This window comes from Neophocaena asiaeorientalis, unplaced genomic scaffold, assembly GCF_003031525.2.
Source record: "Neophocaena asiaeorientalis asiaeorientalis breed wild unplaced genomic scaffold, Neophocaena_asiaeorientalis_V1.1 scaffold504, whole genome shotgun sequence".
In the NCBI taxonomy this organism is placed as follows: Eukaryota; Metazoa; Chordata; class Mammalia; order Artiodactyla; family Phocoenidae; genus Neophocaena; species Neophocaena asiaeorientalis.
The window spans coordinates 2,366,504-2,383,342 of record NW_020174438.1 but is presented as its reverse complement, the minus strand read 5'-3'; positions in this window follow the sequence as shown (position 1 = coordinate 2,383,342).

Here is a 16,839-nt window from a genome sequence, read left to right as displayed (position 1 = left end):
TTTTAGCAATTTTTTGTTTTGGAGGTATTTTGCGTGTGTGTGTAATAAATGGGTGCAAAGGATCAAGAATAATAAAAATGCCCTTGAAGAAAAACAAATGAAAAGGGACTTGTTCTAACAGAGGCTAAGCTACAGGAAATTCAATACAGTATTGACACAAAGGTTGAAAAATGATGGAAAAGAATAGAACCCTGACTCGAACTTATGCATAAGGAAATAGGCCATAATAAATAATACACTCTTGGACACTTACTTCATACTATACCTAAAATGAATCCTAGGTAAAGACGAAATGAGAAAGGTAAAACTATATCACTTTCAGAAAATAATATATCTTCATTATTTCACAGTAGGAAAGGCTTTCTTAAGATGCAAAAAGGAAAAAAACACAGAGAAAAAAGTAGATATTCTAAAACATGACACAAATGAACCTATCTATGAAAAAGAAACAGATTCACAGACGTAGAGAACACACTTGTGGATGCCAAGGGGGAGGGGGTGGGGGAGGGACTTATTGGGAGTTTGGGATTAGCAGATGCAAACTATTATACACAGATGGATAAACAACAGGTCCTACTATATAGCATAGGTAACTATATTCAATATCCTGAGATAAACCATAATGGAAAAGAATATAAAAAAGAATGTATATATATGTATAACTGAGTCACTTTGCTGTATAGCAGAAATGAAAACAACATTGTAAATCAACTATACTTCAATAAAAAAATTTTTAAAAAAAAGAAAAGAGACCTCCAGAGGGCTTCCCCAGTGTTTTACTCCTGACCTTGATTGGTGGTTACATGGGTGTTTTTTTCTATTTGTTAAAATGTACAGTTGCACAACTCTGTGACTATACTAAACACCATTTAAGTGTATACATTAAAGGGGTAAATTTTATAGTTGTAAATTATACATTAAGCCGGGTTTTTTAAAGATATGTGTTTATTAAAGTGAAAAGCTAGGCAGGGAGACCTTCAAGATGGCGGAGGAGACGTGGAGATCGCCTTCCTCCCCACAAATACATTCGAAATACATCTACATGTGGAACAACTCCTACAGAACACCTACTGAATGCTGGCAGAAGACCTCAGACTTCCCAAAAGGCAAGAAACTCCCCATGTACCTGAGTAGGGCAAAAGAAAAAAAGAAAAAACAGAGACAAAAGGATAGGGACGGGACCTGCACCTCTGGGGAGGAGACGTGAAGGAGGAAAGGTTTCCAGACACTAGGAAGCCCCTTCACTGGCGGAGACGGGGGTGGCAGACGGGAACCTTCGGAGCCACGGAGGAGAGCGCAGCAACAGGGGTGCAGAGGGCAAAGCGGAGAGGTTCCCGCACAGAGGATCACTGCCGACCAGCACTCACCAGCCCGAGAGGCTTGTCTGCTCACCCGCCGGGGCGGACGGGGCTGGGAACTGAAGCTCGGGCTTTGATCAGATCCCAGGGAGAGGACTGGGGCTGGCTGCGTGAACACAGCCTGAAGGGGGCTAGTGCGCCACAGCTAGCCGGGAGGGAGACCGGGAAAATGTCTGGACCCGCCTAAGAGGCAAAAGACAATTGCGCACGAGGAGTGCACAAGGAGAAGGGATTCAGAGCGCTGCTTAAAGGAGCTCCAGAGACAGGCGCGAGGCGCAGCCATCATCGCGGACCCCAGAGACAGGCGTGAAACGCTAAGGCTGCTGCTGCTGCCACCAAGAAGCCTGTGAGCAAGTACAGGTCACTATCCACACTGCCCCTCCGGGGAGCCTGTGCAGCCCGCCACTGCCAGGGTCCCATGATCCAGGAGAACACACAGCGTGCCTCAGGCTGGTGCAACGTCACCCTGGCCTCTGCTGCCGCAGGCTCGCTCTACATTCCGTACCCCTCCCTCCCCCTGGCCTGAGTGAGCCAGAGCCCCCGAATCAGCAGCTCCTTTAACCCCGTCCTGTCTGAGTGAAGAACAGATGCCCTCAGGCGACGTACACGCAGAGGCGGGGCCAAATCCAAAGCTGAACCCCAGGAGCTGTGCGAACAAAGAAGAGAAAGGGAAATCTCTCCCAGCAGCCTCAGGAGCAGCGGATTAAATCTCCACAATCAACTTGATGTAGCCTGCATCTGTGGAATACCTGAATAGACAACGAATCATCCCAAAATTGAGGCGGTGGGCTTTGGGAACAACAATATATATATATTTTTTCCTTTTTCTCTTTTTGTGAGTGTGTATGTGTATGCTTCTTTGTGTGATTTTTGTCGGTATAGCTTAGCTTTTACCATTTGTCCTAGGGTTCTGTCTGTCTGGTTTTTTTGTGGGGAGGGGTTGGGGTTTTTTTTAGTATAGTTTTTAGCACTTGTTATCATTGGTGGATATCTTTTTTGATTTGGTGGCTCTCTTCTTTCTTTTTTTTATTTTTAATAATTTTTTATTTTAATAACTTTAATTTAATTTTATTATTATTTTTTCTTTCTTTCTTTCTTTCTTTCTTTTCTTCTCCCTTTTCTTCTGAGCTGTGTGGCTGACAGGGTCTTGGTGCTTGGGCCAGGTGTCAGGCCTGTGCCTCTGAGGTAGGACAGCCAAGTTCAGGACATTGGTCCACCAGAGACCCCCCAGCTCCATGTAATATTAAACAGCAAACGCTCTCCCAGAGATATCTCCATCTCAACTCTAAGACCCAGCTCTACTCAAGAACCAGCAAGCTACAATTCTGGACACCATATGCCAAACAACTAGTAAGACAGGAACACAACCCCACCCATTAGCAGAGAGGCTGCCTAAAATCATTCATCGCGGACCCCAGAGACAGGCGTGAAACGCTAAGGCTGCTGCTGCTGCCACCAAGAAGCCTGTGAGCAAGTACAGGTCACTATCCACACTGCCCCTCCGGGGAGCCTGTGCAGCCCGCCACTGCCAGGGTCCCATGATCCAGGAGAACACACAGCGTGCCTCAGGCTGGTGCAACGTCACCCTGGCCTCTGCTGCCGCAGGCTCGCTCTACATTCCGTACCCCTCCCTCCCCCTGGCCTGAGTGAGCCAGAGCCCCCGAATCAGCAGCTCCTTTAACCCCGTCCTGTCTGAGTGAAGAACAGATGCCCTCAGGCGACGTACACGCAGAGGCGGGGCCAAATCCAAAGCTGAACCCCAGGAGCTGTGCGAACAAAGAAGAGAAAGGGAAATCTCTCCCAGCAGCCTCAGGAGCAGCGGATTAAATCTCCACAATCAACTTGATGTAGCCTGCATCTGTGGAATACCTGAATAGACAACGAATCATCCCAAAATTGAGGCGGTGGGCTTTGGGAACAACAATATATATATATTTTTTCCTTTTTCTCTTTTTGTGAGTGTGTATGTGTATGCTTCTTTGTGTGATTTTTGTCGGTATAGCTTAGCTTTTACCATTTGTCCTAGGGTTCTGTCTGTCTGGTTTTTTTGTGGGGAGGGGTTGGGGTTTTTTTTAGTATAGTTTTTAGCACTTGTTATCATTGGTGGATATCTTTTTTGATTTGGTGGCTCTCTTCTTTCTTTTTTTTATTTTTAATAATTTTTTATTTTAATAACTTTAATTTAATTTTATTATTATTTTTTCTTTCTTTCTTTCTTTCTTTCTTTTCTTCTCCCTTTTCTTCTGAGCTGTGTGGCTGACAGGGTTAACATACAAGGGAATCCCCATAAGGTTAACAGCTTATCTTTCAGCAGAAACTCTGCAAGCCAGAAGGGAGTAGCAGGACGTATTTAAAGTGATGAAAGGGAAAAACCTACAACAAAGATTACTCTACCTAGCAAGGATCTCATTCAGATTGAACAGAGAAATTAAAACCTTTACAGACAAGCAAAAGCTAAGAGAATTCAGCACCACCAAACCAGCTTTACAACAAATGCTAAAGGAACTTCTCTAAGTGGGAAACACAAGAGAAGAAAAAGACTTACAAACACCCAAAACAGTTAAGAAAATGATAATAGGAACATACATATCGAAAATTACCTTAAATGTAAGTGGATTAAAGGCTCCAACCAAAATACACAGGCTTCCTGAATGGATTAAAAACAAGACCTATACATATGCTGTCTACAAGAGACCCACTTCAGAACTAGGGACACATACAGGCTGAAAGTGAGGGGATGGAAAAAGATATTCCATGCAGATGGAAATCAGAAGAAAGCTGGAGTAGCAATTATCATATCAGACAAAATAGAATTTAAAATAAAGACAATTACAAGAGACAAAGAAGAACACTACATAATAATCAAGGGATCGATCCAAGAAGAAGACATAACAATTGTAAATATTTATGTACCTAACATAGGAGCACGTCAATACATAAGGCAAATGCTAACAGCCATAAAAGGGGAAATCGACAGTAACACAATCATGGTAGGGAACTTTAACACCCCACTTTCACCAATGGATAGGTCATCCAAAAGGAAAATAAATAAGGAAACACAAGCGTTAAATGACACATTAAACAAGATGGATTTTATTGATATTTATAGGACATTCCATCCAAAAACAACAAAATACACTTTCTTCTCAAGTGCTCATGGAACATTCTCCAGGATAGATCATATCTTGGGTCACAAATCAAGCCTTGGTAAATTTAAGAAAATTGAAATCATATCAAGTATCTTTTCTGACCACAACGCTGTGAGACTAGATATCAATTACAGGAAAAAATCTGTAAAAAATAAAAATTCAAGGAGGCTAAACAATACACTACTTAATAACCAAGAGATCACTGAAGAAATCAGAGGAAATCAAGAAATACCTAGAAACAAATGACAATGAAAACACAACAACCCAAAACCTATGGGATGCAGCAAAATCAGTTCTAAGTGGGAAGTTTATAGCAATACAATCCTACCTCAAGAAACAAGAAACATCTCAAATAAACAACCTAACTTGACACCTAAAGCAATTAGAGAAAGAAGAACAAAAAAGCCCCAAAGTTAGCAGAAGGAAAGAAATCATAAAGATCAGCTCAGAAATAAATGAAAAAAATGAGGGAAACAATAGCAAAGATCAATAAAACTAAAAGCTGGTTCTTTGAGAAGATAAATGAAATCGATAAACCATTAGCCAGACTCATCAAGAAAAAAAGGGAGAAGACTCAAATCAATAGAATTAGAAATGAAAAAGAAGTAACAACTGACACTGCAGAAATACAAAGAATCATGAGAGATTACCACAAGCAAATATATGTCCAATAAATTGGACAACCTGGAAGAAATGGATACATCCTTAGAAAAGCATAACCTTCTGAAACTGAACCAGGAAGAAATAGAAAATATAAACAGACCAAACACAAGCACTGAAATTGAAACTGTGATTTAAAATTTTCCAACAAACAAAAGCCCAGGACCAGATGGCTTCACAGGCAAATTCTATCAAACATTTAGAGAAGAGTTAATACCTATCCTTCTCAAACTCTTCCAATATATAGCAGAAGGAGGAACACTCCGAAACTCACTCTACAAGGCCACCATCACCCTGATACCAAAACCAGACAAAGATGTCACAAAGAAAGAAAACTACAGGCCAATATCACTGATGAACATAGATGCAAAAATCCTCAACAAAATACTAGCAAACAGAATCCAACAGCACATTAAAAGGATCATGCACCATGATCAAGTGGGGTTTATCCCAGGAATGCAAGGATTCTTCAACATACACAAATCAATCCCTGTGATACACCATATTAACAAATTGAAGGAGAAAAACCATATGATCATCTCAATAGATGCAGACAAAGCTTTTGACAAAATTCAACACCCATTTATGATAAAAAACCCTCCAGAAAGTAGGCATAGAGTGAACTTACCTCAACATAATAAAGGCCGTATATGACAGACCCACAGCCAACATCATTCTCAATGGTGAAAAACTGAAACCATTTCCACTAAGATAAGGAACAAGACAAGGTTGCCCACTCTCACCACTATTATTCAACATAGTTTTGGAAGTTTTAGCCACAGCAATCAGAGAAGAAAAAGAAATAAAAGGAATCCAAATTGGAAAAGAAGTAAAGCTGTCACTTTTTGCAGATGACATGATACTATTCATAGAGAATCCTAAAGACACTACCAGAAAACTACTAATCAATGAATTTGGTAAAGTAGTAAGATACAAAATTAATGCACAGAAATCTCTTGCATTCCTATACACCAATGATGAAAAATCTGAAGGAGAAATTAAAGAAACACTCCCATTTACCACTGCAACAAAAAGAATAAAATATCTAGGAATAAACCTACCTAAGGAGACAAAAGACCTGTATGCAGAAAACTATGACACTGATGAAAGAAATTAACGATGATACAGATGGAGAGATATATCATGTTCTTGGATTGGAAGAATTAACATTGCCAAAATGACTATACTACCCAAAGCAATCTAAATATTCAATGCAATCCCTATCAAACTACCAATGGCATTTTTCACAGAAGTAGAATAAAAAATTTCACAATTTGTATGGAAACACAAAAGACCCTGAATATCCAAAGCAATCTTCAGAAAGAAAAACGGAACTGGAGGAAACAGGCTCCCAGACTTAAGACTATACTACAAATGTATGGTAATCAAGACAGTATGGTACTGGCACAAAAACAGAAATATAGATCAATGGAACAGGATAGAAAGCCCAGAGATAAACCCACACACATATGGTCACCTTACCTTTGATAAAGGAGGCAAGAATATACAATGGAGAAAAGACAGCCTCTTCAATAAGTGGTGCTGGGAAAACTGGACAGCTACGTGTAGAAGAATGAAATTAGAACACTCCCTAACACTATACACAAAAATAAACTCAAAATGGATTAAAGATCTAAATGTAAGGCCAGACACTATAAAACTCTTAGAGGAAAACATAGGCAGAACACTCTATGACATAAATCACAGCAAGATCCTTTTTGACCCACCTCCTAGAGAAATGGAAATAAAAACAAAAATAAACAAATGGGACCTAATGAAACTTAAAAGCTTTTGCACAGCAAAGGAAACCATAAACAAGATGAAAAGACAACCCTCAAGATGGGAGAAAATATTTGCCAATGAGCAACTGACAAAGGACTAATCTCCAAAATTTACAAGCAGCTCATGCGGCTCAATATCAAAAAAACAAACAACCTAATCCAAAAATGGGCAGGATACCTAAGTAGACATTTCTCCAAAGAAGATATACAGACAGCCAACAGACACATGAAAGAATGCTCAACATCACTAATCATTAGAGAAATGCAAATCAAAACTACGATGAAGTATCACCTCACACCGGTCAGAATGGCCATCATCAAAAAATCTACAAACAGTGCTTCCCTGGTGGCGCAGTGGCTGAGGGTCTGCCTGCCAATGCAGGGGACATGGGTTCGTGCCCCGGTCCGGGAAGATCCCACATGCCACAGAGCAGCTGGGCCCGTGAGCCATGGCCACTGAGCCTGCGTATCCGGAGCCTGTGCTCCACAACGGGAAAGACCACAACAGTGAGAGGCCCGTGTACCACAAAAATAAATAAATAAATAAATAAATCATCTACAAACAATAAATGCTGGAGAGGGTGTGGAGAAAAGGGAACCCTCCTACACTGTTGGTGGGAATGTAAATTGATACAGCCACTATGGAGGTTCCTTGAAAAACTAAACATAGAACTACCATACGACAAGGCAATTCCACTACTGGGCATATACCCTGAGAAAACCATAATTCAAAAAGAATCGTGTATCACAATGTTCATTGCAGCTCTATTTACAATAGCCAGGACATGCAAGCAACCTAAGTGTCCATCAACAGATGAATGGATGAAGAAGATATGGCACATACGTACAATGGAATATTACTCAGCCATAAAAAGAAACGAAACTGAGTTATTTGTAGTGAGGTAGATGGACCTAGAGTCTGTCAAACAAAGTGAAGTAAGTCAGAAAGAGAAAAACAAATACCATATGCTAACACATATATATGGAATCTAAAAAAAAAAATGGTCATGAAGAACCTAGGGACAGGACAGGAATAATGACGCAGATGTAGAGAATGGACTTGAGGACACGGGGAGGTAGAAGGGTAAGTTAGGACGAAGTGAGAGAGTGGCATGGACTAATATATACTACCAAATGTAAAATAGATAGCTAGTGGGAAGCAGCCGCATAGCACAGGGAGATCAGCTTGGAGCTTTGTGACCACCTATAGGGGTGGGATAGGGAGGGTGGGAGGGAGATGCAAGAGGGAGGAGATATGGGGATATATGTGTATGTATAGCTGATTCACTTTGTTATAAAGCAGAAAGTAACACACCATTGTAAAGCAATTATACTCCAATAAAGATGTTAAAAACAAAAAAGACGCAACGGCAGCCAAAAATAAATTAATTAATTAAATAATAAAAATAGGGCTTCCCTGATGGTGCAGTGGTTGGGGGTCCGCCTTCCGATGCAGGGGATGCGGGTTCGTGCCCCTGTCCAGGAGGATCCCGCATGCCGCGGGGCGGCTGGGCCCGTGGGCCATGGCTGCTGGGCCTGCGCATCCTGAGCCTGTGCCCACAACGGGAGAGGCCGCAGTGGTGAGAGGCCCACGTACCGCAATAAATAAATAAATAAAGTGAAAAGGTAAAAAAATAAAAATAAAAACCCCTGAAATTTCCAACCAATTATAGAGTTTAAGATCTGTTGGCATTTCTTATTTATTTTTACACTGAAGGTAAAGTACTGTGCTCAAAATTACCTGGATTCACTTACTTTTTTTCTCTGAAGTTATGTTTATTTGAAATACAACAGGTTAATTTGTTTCTCTTTATATTCAATTTTAGAGTTGTAGCTACATCCGTATTGATACAATTCTAGTTTTGAAAACTTGAAACTTTTATGTTTCCAGAATAAGAACTATACATATTATACTCAGGAAAAATGAATAAAATAAAATGTACATAGTGCTTTATGCACATTTCTGTATAAATGTCCTATTTTGAATAAAACAATACAAAATTTTTTCAAAAGTATACAAGTTTGACTTCATTAAAACTTAGAACTTCAGTTAATCAAAGGAGTCATAAAGAAAGGGAAAAACCAAGCCAAAAATTGGGAGAAGCTGTTTGCAGCACATAAAACTACCAAAGGTCTCGCACCTAGAATACCATATTTTTTGTTTTTAAAACATTTTCCCGGGACTTCCCTGGTGGTCCAGTGGGTAAGACTCCACGCTCCCAATGAAGGGGGCCTGGGTTCAATCCCTGGTCAGGGAACTAGATCCCACATGCATGCTGCAACTGAGTCCACATGACGCAACTAAGAAGTCTGCATGCTGCAACAAATATCCCACATGCCACAATTAAGACCTAGTGCAACTATAAATAAATTAATAAATAAAGCATTTTCCACATTTTACCATCACAGAAATTAGGTACATATCATGGTCAATGGCAGGTTATAATTTAATTGATAATATTCTCTTTCTTTTAATGTAACGTAAAATAGCAGAGCATTTTTAATCAATGGCATCTTAGCTTTGATTAAAAACTACATGTAATGAATACTTAAGAATCACTAAATAAAAGATAAACAACTCAAAATAAAAATGGACAAATGACTTAAATACTGTATAAAGAGACAACCAAAATGGTCATCAATTATGTGAAAAAAAACCCTGAAAATCGTTAGGAACAAGGTAAATGCCAATTAATACAATGATGAAATTCTACATATAGGCAAAAGGTTTCAAGTCTGGCAATACCAAATGTTGACAAAGATGTGAAGAAATAGGACCTCTCATCCACTGCTGGTCAGAGAGTAAATTGGTAAAACTATTCTGGAATACAACTTGGGTTATCTACTAAAGATAAACATGTGCAAACCCTATGATCCAACAATCTCTCTCCTAAGTACATATCATAGGAAAACTTTTATACAGTTACACCAGGAGATATAAATAAATTACTTATAATAGTATTATTCATAATAATAAAAAACTGAAAACACAAATGTCCATCAACAGTTCAATGGATAAACAAATTGACATATCCAGGTAATGAAATTTTTTTTTTTTAATTTTTTTATTTTTTATTTATTTTTGGCTGCGTTGGGTCTTTGTTGCTGCAGGCAGGCCTTCTCTAGTTGCGGCGAGCGGGGGCTACTCTTCATTGTGGTGCTTCCAGTAGTTGTGGCGCACGGGCTTAGTTGCTCCGTGGCATGTGGGACCTTCCCGGACCAGGGCTCGAACCTGTGTCCCCTGCACTGGCAGGCGGATTCTTAACCACTGCGCTACCAGGGAAGCCCAGGTAATGAAATATTATACATCAATGAAAATAAATGAACTACAGCTACATGAAACAACATGAATGAATCTCATTAACACTACTGAATGAAAGAAAGAAGTCACAGGAAAATGCATTCAGTGTTATTCCTTTTATATAAAGTTCACAACAGCCAAAACTAAACAAAATATTATTTCGGGATACACAGATATATGATAGAGGCATAAAGAAAATCAGGACAGTGATCATCACAAAAATCAAGGTCATGATTTCCTATGGAAGACTGAGAAGTGCTTGTGATCATGAAGGGACACAGACAACTTCTAAGGTGCAGGATATTTTATATTTCTTAACTTGAGTAGAGGTGTACATTTAATTATAATTCATTAAAACGTACACATCCATTTATATAATCATCTGTATGTATGATAACATATCACAGAATTTTAAGAAGAAAAGACAAAAAAGCAAATTGCAGAGTAATATGATCTCATTTAATTTTCATACTTATATATGTTAAGGGCTAATGGATACAAGAACTCTGGAATACTACATAAACTGCTTAACTTATGGGGTCTGACCTCTGGTATCCTGGGTTATGAGTTTCTAAGATATTCATGGTCTACGCTGTTTGAATTTTTACAATAAACTCATATTACTTTGTAATTAATTACTTTGTAAGTAAAACTTTTAAACAACCAGGAAAATCATGCTAGGAAAAATGTCCCAGGTATTGAGGCTAGCCAACTTTCACCCAAATAATTGAAAATGAAGATTTCCATAAATTTTCATATTCTTTACCATATTGCCTGGATTGCTAAGAATCTGATTTCAAAGGCCAAATAAAGCCCTTACAGAAAACCTATTATATCAATACAAGCACAGCCAAAATTCTGGTGCTGACAGTAACTCTAACTGCGGCCCCACCATCACATTGTATCACAGTAAGCTTTATCTGCTATAAATAATACTCAGCTACTTCAGACACATTCCAGAGCTTTTTCCAAATATAACAAGAGACAAAGACATTCCAAAATTTACACAAACATCTTGTAGCTTTCCAAAGACGTGGACAACAGGGCAGTAGCAGGACAGTGGCAGGATGCGGCAAGTGTAAAATTTGTAAACACAGATTAAATCTCATGCATCACCTCCAAGTTTAATCAGCTCTAAAATAAAATACAAAAGAATCCCATCATCCCATCTATAGCTATTTAATGAGATTTTCTAGCCCCTAAAATTTTTTTCCAATTGAGTTTATATTAATAGTGTCTAATTTCTACTTCATAACTACATTCTCATCAGCGTTTTCTTTTTCTTTTCTTTTTTAACTAAAGAACACCCATACAAAACATTTTTATTTGTAAGATACCAAGCCCACTTTTTTAGCCCCCCTGAGTGTTAGCTATCCCAAATACAGAGGAGAGCAACCGCAGGCAACAGTAGTTTTAATCATTACTGTTCTTTGACATTGGCTCTGAACCTTGCCCTTTTCCCAGGGATTAAATCAATGGTGTCCTGATAAATGTTTAGCAACCAGCTTTTGGGAGAGTGGAGGTTGGTTGGTAGTATTTGCTGATTTCCACGGTGTAAATACTTCACAATGGACCATTTCAAGGTACTTATGTAATGTCACCGAACACAGAGTCAGAAAGAGATGCACAGTGGCACACCAACCACTACATAGTATTTCCACCATTCAGTGTCAATAGATAGAAACAACTCAAAAGCATAGATAACAGTAAAATGTAGTAAAATAATTAAGAAGTGATGAGTTTTGAGCTTGTAGTTTCTTTGTTCTTAGTATAATTTTTAATTATTATATGTTTATAAAACTTAATTTTTAATAATGGCTGCATCTAATAACCAGCTCACAGAATTCCTGAAAATTTAACAGTCAGCTTTGTGAGCTGGCATATCACTGGATTCGACCTTCCAATTTGAGCTTAACTTCCCACAGAGACCTCTCTTGGCTCTGTGGTTAGGAGATGTACACTTTCCACACTGGACTCCTTGAGGGCTCTCACACCTCTGCATAGACAGGTCCCTGCTTTACCTACCTTTTGCCCAGGAAAGCAAGTTCCCTGAAGACTTTTTGTTATTCACAGCTTAGGTCATTTCCCTCCCTTTGAGTTAGAAAAAGGGGCGAAATACCTACTACATTAAGCTAAAAACTAGTTATTTCGAAGTTATAAAAGTTGGTTATAGGGCTTCCCTGGTGGTGCAGTGGTTGAGAGTCCGCCTGCCGATGCAGGGGACACGGGTTCGTGCCCCGGTCCGGGAGGATCTCACATGCCGCGGAGCAGCTGGGCCCGTGAGCCATGGCCTCTGAGCCTGTTTGTCTGGAGCCTGCGCTCCGCAACGGGAGAGGCCACAGCAGTGAGAGGCCCGTGTACAGCAAAAAAAAAAAAAAAAGTTAGTTATATTGTTGATAAAAACAGAAAGACCTGGGTCTTAATTCTTATTCTACTACGTATAAGCTGTAGGACATCATTCAACTTCTCTGAGTTTCAGTATCCTCATCAGTAAAATGGGAATTATAACAACCTCATAGGTGGTTATGAAGATTAAATGAAATAATGTCTACAAAATAGCACAGTGTCTGGCATTGACCAAGTGCTCAACACATGGTAACTGTTGATATTACCTGTTTGTTTTGTTTGTTTTGTTTTTGTTTTTTACCTAGAGAGCTCTTTGTGATATGTTTGACTGCACCAGTTTGGAAGTAGAAATTGGAAACAAGTTGGGATCAAGCTTAACAGCTCAGCATATTAACAGAATGAGAAGTTTAAGAGCAACCTAGGAGGAGAAGCTGAGAGCCAGGGAGGCAGTATGCTATACTGAGGAAGGGAGTTTCAGCTGGTAGGAAAAGATCAGAGGCTAGAAGGAGGGCAGAAGCCCAGGGTATTGAACCCCTATCTCTCTGCCTCCAGCTGGGTCTCCAGCAGCAGCTGCATCTTTGCTGGTCACTTCAGACCCTGCCAGACAACCCCTTGGTCCCAGCTCCCTTCAGGAAGGCATGGCCATGTTGCTAGCTACCACCAAGGCACCAAGTTCTAGTCTTTGGTAACAACGTCTCCTCTCGGTATTCCTTCAACTCTGAGGAAAATTGTGGCTTCCTGCTATTGGTAATCTCTGTTTGACTCAACTTCCCCTATTTCCTTGCTATTCAAAATGTGGCTCATGAACCAGCAGCACTGACTTTATTCGGGAACTTCTTAAAAACACAGAATCTCATGCTCCACTCCAAAACTATTGAATCTGCATTTTAAAAAGACCCCAGGTGGGACTTTCCTGGTGGCACAGTGGTTAAGAATCTGCCTGTCAATGCAGGGGACATGGGTTTGATCCCTGGTCTGGGAAGATCCCACATGCCACGCAGGAACTAAGCCCGTGCACCACAACTACTGAGCCTGCACTCTAGAGCCCGCGCGCCACAACTACTGAGCCCGAGTGCCTAGAGCCCATGCTCTGCAAGAATATAAGCCAACACAACGAGAAGCCCGTGTACCGCAACAAAGAGTAGCCCCCACTCGCTGCAACTAGAGAAAACCCACACACGCAACGAAGACCCAACGTAGCCAAAAATAAATTAATTAATTAATTTTAAAAAAGACCGCAGGTGATTTGAACACATTAAAGTTTGAGAAGTAAGGCCCTATTTGTATCTTCAGGAAGACCATCCTCTAAGTAACAAATAGACTGTACTAAATTCCCTCTGTTTGAAATGCCTAGATGGTTTCTGGCAGGACCTAACTGACACAGTTAAGTTTTTATGTTCGCATGTTCACTTGTTTTCAATGCTTACTACCTACCCCTTTATACTACAATTTAATATTCTTGAATTATTTTAGACTCACCTCTCTCTTGGTTTCTCTGACCAATACTTGTTTCACATTTTTTTCCTTCAAAACTACACAGACATTGCTTTATTGTTTTAAGTTATTCAATGTTGCCAAAGAGAAGTCTGATTTTTGTTCCTCTGTAGATAATCTGGGTTGTTCTATTTTTGTTTGGGGCATGGATTCTTACAGAATCTTTTGTTTCCTTAAAATTCAAAATAGGTCATTAGGAATATATATTAATATCACCTGGAACATACCAAATCCTATTGTTCTCCAAACACTGCCCTTTTCTCCCAATAAAGAATAGTTTCTTCTATTAAGACTTAGATTTTTATCCTTTTTTATTTGTTCTAATCTTTTCTTCAGGAACAGTTCAATTTAAAAAATCATGTCCAACATTGATATTATTATTATTAATCCTGCTTTTGGAGTTGAATTGCAAGCTTCCTTTTTATTTCAAACCATTGCTGATAAAGCTCACTTATCCTTCTTCAGAGAGAACATGACTGCCTGCATCTTGCTGGAAAGAGCTAGCAAATGTCTTCCAAAAACTTTTCTGACTCCTCTAGTAGGTAACTTTTACTTTTTTATTTTTTTACTATTTTGTTCCAGTTTTATTGAGATATAATTGACGTACAGCACTGTATAAGTTTAAGGTGTACAACATAATGATTTGACTTACCTACATCATGAAATGATTACCACAATAGGCTTAGTGAACATCCATCATCTGATATAGATACAACATTAAAGAAATAGAAAAATATACGTATTTTTTCCTTTTGATGAGAACTCTTAGGATTTACTCTCTTAACTTTAATTTATACCATACAGCTGTGTTAATTATCTTTATCACGTTACATAGTAATTTCTAGAGTAAAGATTTTCTTCTGAGCCTAGACAATAATTTTCCATTTCTTTTATGCTACAGTAATTTTTATAGGACTCCTTTTTTTTTTTTTTTACTTTTGACTTATCTTTTAACAAGGCTCAACTTTTGCCAACAGGTAGAGGCCATGGGATCTCCTTGGTTTCTCTCCCTTTGCACTTGGGTGCTGGAGCATACTTCTCTAAGATCCACACTTAGAGTAGGTATGATATACATGGTCCCTAGTCCTGGGCCGGGCGGGTAATTTGTCTCACTTGGCTAAGGAAGACTGAGGTAAGCTCTCCTCTCCCTCTGACGTTTGGGTCAGATGCATTTGTTAGTTCTCTTGTCAGAGCATAGAAGACCACATCCTTTTTCCTGCCTCTGCCTCCATCATTACTAGCTTCTCTCTATGTGTGGAGTGGAATTTATGGAATTGAGAGGATAGGACCAGTTCTATCAAGTTCAAAAGATAAACCCCAGATGCAGAAGGGATGTAGCTGCACAAGGTTTGCTGATATTTGGGGTCACTTTAGACTCCTTCTCCAAAGGGGGCTCCATGCTTTCTAAAGGAGAATGTAGTTAGTCTAGGATGTGTACCTTTATCAACAATATAGCTGGAAGGAATTCCCCCACAGACTTTGGCTTATGGTCTTCCCTTTAGCCTCCAGTGTTTGTCTTTTTGCATAACTTCGTGGATATTTTAATGGAAGGATATCAGACAATATACTGGGGCCTGCTAATCTGCTGCTATAACAACAACAATAAAGGCTAACATGGGTTGAGTGTTTACTATGTGCCAGACACTGTGCTTAGTATTTTGTGTATATTACCTCATATTTCATCCTCACAAAAATACTTTGCTGTAGGTGTTGGAAGCAACCTCCCGTCCTCTGGTTTCATGTTTCCACGTGGAAGGATCTCCATTAGAATAAAACTCTTGGCCTCTTGCTCACCTCTTCAGTCTCCCTGGGGACAGTCACTCACCTCATTGGCTTGTTATGAAGAAGGAACTAGATACATCTGGCTCAGCCGCATCCAGGACCACTCTTCGATCTGCCTGCCTAAAGAAAGGATGCGTTTTGTTCTGCTGCTGAGTCTCACCGTGAGCTGAGTGGAGTAGATCTGCCCCAGGAGAGAGGCCCGTATTTCCATTTCTTCCTGTGCCTAGTGAGTGTGTTTGATGTTGAGGTACAGGATTAGGAAACACATCATTTCTGAAACATCCAAGTTTTCAAACAGTTTTATTAGTAGTAAAGCAACATTTTGATATCTATCCCTCTAATTTCTGCCCTTTCAGTTATTCACATTTTTATGGGGAAGATGGGAAAGTGTTTGTAATCTTTTAAAATCCCCAAAGTAGGAATTATTGGCGTCTCTAGTTTAAGTTGTGAAACACAAGCACTGAGCCAACTTATCCAAGGTTCCACAGCTCATCAATGACAGAGCATGGATTCTTACTCAGTTCTGGCTAACTCTAGAGCAAACACTTGACAACCATGCCAAGCTAATCCCTGTAACTTCCCTGCTCCCCACGGCTGAACTTCACAAAATCTCATCATACCTTTAAGACTCAGTGTTGGCCCCATCTGAGGAAAACCCAACCTACCCTTCAAGGATCTGCTGTGGAGCCTTTCCCGATTCTCCCAGAGTTAGTGAGTCCATTCTCTGTGTTCTTTGTACAGCCTTCTGTTGGAGAGCAAAGATTAATTCAGTTACTGAATTATTTCATTTCTCTCTCTAACCTTAGAATCTAGCACAGAGTAGCTGCCAACTTGTTTTGTGTTAAATGATACTCATAGAAACAGATTAACTAATACGAAATTCTTCAAAGCAACGACTTTCAGCACAAGGTCTTACGCAGATTCCAGGATGGATTCAGTTGTACTCTAGCAATATTTAAGTTACAGGG